The sequence below is a fragment of the Sander vitreus genome, chromosome 4 (genome assembly GCF_031162955.1).
Source record: "Sander vitreus isolate 19-12246 chromosome 4, sanVit1, whole genome shotgun sequence".
Taxonomy (NCBI): Eukaryota; Metazoa; Chordata; class Actinopteri; order Perciformes; family Percidae; genus Sander; species Sander vitreus.
In genome coordinates this window covers 887,501-892,500 of record NC_135858.1, presented here as the reverse complement: position 1 = coordinate 892,500, position 5,000 = coordinate 887,501, and the positions used below count along the sequence as shown (strand labels likewise).

Sequence of the window (5,000 nt, the reverse complement as noted above, 5' to 3'; positions counted from 1 at the left end):
CTGATGAAGATCCGGGGAGAGGAACTAAAATCATCATTAACTCATCATGTACATCTGACCCTGTGACAACACAGACAGGAAGAGTAGTCACTGAGATCTCAAACGGCCTCATCTCGCTCCTCCTTATAGAAGCAGATACTCTGACTGTGATAAGTTAGTGTCATCAGTAACGCTCAGGCTGTGATACCCAGATACTACCAGCAGGGGACAGCACAGCACAGCACAGCACAGCACACACACAAAATCACAAAACAAGAGACATAGGGTGAGCAGACGTGTGTAGTAAAACTGTGGGGCTGAAGAGAATCTGATAGGGTATCACAGTGAGTAGGCCAGTTTGAACAGGTGAGTTTTAAATTGGGATTTAAATGTAGTTACGTGTCAGACTGTCGAATGTGTGAGGACAGGGAGTTCCAGAGCCTGGGAGCAGCTGAAAGCACCCATAGTATGGCTAGTATCTGAAGCTGAATTAATCAGAAGCATGCTTTCTAACCTCATGGGGCTGAACTGTGAATGTGTGGTAGAGTGTTGATCTGGTCTGAGCCCGCTGGCTTCAGACAGACAGACCACCCAGCTGTGGAAACACACCCACTGAATATACAGAGTAAGGCCCTGTTTACACCAATACGCTCACGCGTGGAAACGACAAAATATTTTTATCAGATGCGACGGCATTTTTGGGGCTTAAAAAACACAAAAAAGGAGAAACCACTCTCCAGAGTGGAAATCTTAAAAACGCTCCACCGTCCTGTTCCTGTCTGAAGGGTAAAAACACACTGTGTGACTGTGTGTGTGTGTGTGTGAGTGAGTGAGTGGGTGGGTGAGTGAGTGAGTGAGTGAGTGAGTGAGTGAGTGAGTGTGAGTGTGTGTGTGTGTGTGTGTGCCTTTTGTGTACCGTGTGTATGTGTGTGTGTGTGTGTGTGCGCCGTGTGCGTGTCGCATGTGTGTGCGTCTGTGTGTGTTGTGTGTGTGCGTCGTTGTGTGTGTCTGTGCCGTATGCGTGTGTGCGCCACGTGTGTGTGGTTGTGCGCCGTGTGTGTGTGTGTGTGCTCAGTGTGTGTGTGCGCGTCTGTGTGTGTTGTGTGTGTCTGTGCGTGCTGTGTGCACCACATGTGTGTGTGTCTGTGTGTGTGTGTGTGTGTGTGTATGCCGCATGTCTGTGTGTGCGCAGTGTGTGTGTGTGTGTGTGTGTGTGCGTGTGCGTGTGTGTGCGCAGTGTGCGCGTGTAGCCGTGTGTGTGTGTGTGTGTGTGTGTCTGTGTGTGCGCCGTGTGTGTGTGCGTGTGTGTGTCTGTGTGTGCGCCGTGTGTGTGCGTGCGTGTGTGTGTGTGTGTGTGCGCCGTGTGTGTGCGTGCGTGCGTGCGTGCGTGTGCGTGTCTGTGTGCATTGTTTGGAGCAATAACTCCACCTCCTCGTGTGTCGAGACGAAGGTTATAATCGTTAACTAAAACGAACGAAATAACGTAAAAACTAGGTGGGAAAAAACACTGTCGTCAACTGAAATAAAAATAAAAAGTAGAAGGAAGGATCTACGCAGGCACGAGGACTTGGTGGATCACATTTCACACACTTTTGCGTCACCACATGCACGCAGATTCCCCCCCCATAACGCTCGTCTAAACACGGAATAAAAAGTGAGAAGTGGTATTAGGGGACCACTAAGGTCTATATAAAAGAGACTTCAGATACAGTATTAGGGGACCACTAAGGTCTATATAAAAGAGACTTCAGATACAGTATTAGGGGACCACTAAGGTCTATATAAAAGAGACTTCAGATACAGTATTAGGGGGACCACTAAGGTCTATATAAAGAGACTTCAGATACAGTATTAGGGGGACCACTAAGGTCTATATAAAAGAGACTTCAGATACAGTATTAGGGGACCACTAAGGTCTATATAAAAGAGACTTCAGATACAGTATTAGGGGACCACTAAGGTCTATATAAAAGAGACTTCAGATACAGTATTAGGGGACCACTAAGGTCTATATAAAGAGACTTCAGATACAGTATTAGGGGACCACTAAGGTCTATATAAAAAGAGACTTCAGATACAGTATTAGGGGGACCACTAAGGTCTATATAAAAGAGACTTCAGATACAGTATTAGGGGACCACTAAGGTCTATATAAAAAGACTTCAGATACAGTATTAGGGGACCACTAAGGTCTATATAAAAAGAGACTTCAGATACAGTATTAGGGGACCACTAAGGTCTATATAAAGAGACTTCAGATACAGTATTAGGGGACCACTAAGGTCTATATAAAAGAGACTTCAGATACAGTATTAGGGGACCACTAAGGTCTATATAAAGAGACTTCAGATACAGTATTAGGGGACCACTAAGGTCTATATAAAAGAGACTTCAGATACAGTATTAGGGGACCACTAAGGTCTATATAAAAGAGACTTCAGATACAGTATTAGGGGACCACTAAGGTCTATATAAAGAGACTTCAGATACAGTATTAGGGGACCACTAAGGTCTATATAAAAGAGACTTCAGATACAGTATTAGGAGACCACTAAGGTCTATATAAAGAGACTTCAGATACAGTATTAGGGGACCACTAAGGTCTATATAAAGAGACTTCAGATACAGTATTAGGGGACCACTAAGGTCTATATAAAAGAGACTTCAGATACAGTATTAGGGGACCACTAAGGTCTATATAAAGAGACTTCAGATACAGTATTAGGGGACCACTAAGGTCTATATAAAAGAGACTTCAGATACAGTATTAGGGGACCACTAAGGTCTATATAAAAGAGACTTCAGATACAATATTAGGGGGACCACTAAGGTCTATATAAAAGAGACTTCAGATACAGTATTAGGGGACCACTAAGGTCTATATAAAAGAGACTTCAGATACAGTATTAGGGGACCACTAAGGTCTATATAAAGAGACTTCAGATACAGTATTAGGGGACCACTAAGGTCTATATAAAAGAGACTTCAGATACAGTATTAGGGGACCACTAAGGTCTATATAAAAGCATCCAAACAGCACCATGTCATGGGACCTTTAAAGGCAAAATATGTGTCTAACCGTTCTGAATGAAGTATTGTGGTGCTGTAGAGACGTCCCGGCCTACAAATCCTATCTACATACTACAGAAAACATCTTTGTTGAATGAGAATGATGATCCAAAAAAACTGATCATTCCCTCCAATATAGTGAATCATATCGCAATCGCAACTTGACATTTTCCTCATATCGTGCAGCCCAACAAGCTACACGCTATAAATGGCAAGTTCTGAAGAACATTTGGATCGTACAACAAGGCAGGCCTGCTTGGTTCTTCTGCAGAATGACTGTGAAGATTTACAAAGAATATGTTGAGGACGTCTCCTCTCTAACTGGGAGGTTTTGGGACTGATTGGTGGGATTACTGTGGACAAAGTACACACAGAGATACACTGGTAAGAGCCAATGAGGTGTAACCATGAATCAGCTCATTTAAACAGCTCACGTTACTGTAGTTCCTGAGACTATTTTGCTGCGTCCGGAGCTTAGCGCCGCCCAAGACGATTGTGATTGGTTTAAAGAAATGCAAACAACCCAGAGTGTTTTCTTCTCCTATCCCAGAATGCATCTGTGGTGTAGCCAGACATTACTCCCCAGTGCTGTGGAGATAGAGCTGGCTATGCGAGACTAGGAAAACCCTGATTGTGACAACATTACGTATTTTCTTACTTTACAAGAGTACAACTCTGAATGCAGGACTTTTACTTGTAATGGAGTATTTTACACTGCAGTATTGCTACTTTTACTTCCATAAAATATCTGAATACTTCTTCCACCACTGCGTCCCGCTGACTGTTTTTGGTTGAGAAGTTATAACCATCTTATTTCTGAAACTCCAGATCTCTGGCAAAATGTCAGCAACTGATCTCTCAATATTTTGAGATATTTTTCAAGCAAACACAGCTAAAACAAAACCTCTTTCTAACTTCAAGAGAGAGAAAGAGCCCGAAAAACAGAGACAGTAAATCCTGTGAAAAAACAGTGAGAAGCAGTTTCCAAATCTAAACCCACACACTGTAGACGTTGTGTCATAAAGCTCAACAACCTAAACACTACCTGATCACTCAGGGAGGGGGGTGTGTGTGTGTGTGTGTGTGTGTGTGTGTGTGTGTGTCTGTGTTTGTCTGTGTCTGTGTGTGTGGGTGTGTCTGTGTTTGTCTGTGTGTGTTTGTGTGTCTGTGTGTGGGTGTGTCTGTCTGTCTGTGTGTGTGTGTGTGTGTGTGTGTGTGTGTGTGTCTGTGGATGTGTGTGTGTGTGTGTGTGTGTGTGTCTGTGGATGTGTGTGTGTGTGTGTTTGTGTGTGTGTGTGTCTGTGTGTGGGAGTGTGTCTGTGTTTGTCTGTGTGTGTGTCTGTGTGTGGGTGTGTCTGTCTGTCTGTGTGTGTGTGTGTGTGTCTGTGTGTGTGTGTGTGTGTGTGTCTGTGTGTGTGTCTGTGTGTGTGTGTGTGTGTGTGTGTGTCTGTGTGTGTGTGTGTGTGTGTGTGTGTGTGTGTGTGTGTCTGTGTGTGTGTGTGTGTGTCTGTGTGTGTGTGTGTGTGTGTGTGTGTGTCTGTGTGTGTGTGTGTGTGTGTGTGTGTGTGTGTGTGTGTGTGTGTGTGTGTCTGTGTGTGTGTGTGTCTGTGGATGTGTGTGTGTGTGTGTGTGTGTGTGTGTGTGTGTGTGTGTGTGTGTGTGTAATATCAGACCAATGGAGCCCATTTTCCAACAAACAGCAACATTATAACAGCTGGAAATGCTGTCTAAATGGGTGTTTTTTCTGGCAATTAGTGGAGTAACCATGGTGAGTAATTCCTCAAAAGCTTGAGGACCAGAGTGGGCAAAATACACAAAAGCTGGAGTATCTTCTGAGCGAAGTTCTTGACACAAATTAGGATAGACACCCTGTTTTGCATGTCGCAATATCGACGGTTTACACCACAGTCTTCCTCCTGGCTCGTCTGGATTGCCGTCTCTCCTGTACACAA

General features: G+C 44.1%; 1 protein-coding gene across 3 annotated transcripts in view; it reads right to left on the bottom strand.

The window, feature by feature from the left end:
* The window catches only part of mtss1 (MTSS I-BAR domain containing 1), a 94,019-nt gene that overhangs the window by 22,423 nt on the left and 66,596 nt on the right, over window positions 1–5,000 (bottom strand). The window lies entirely within an intron of this gene.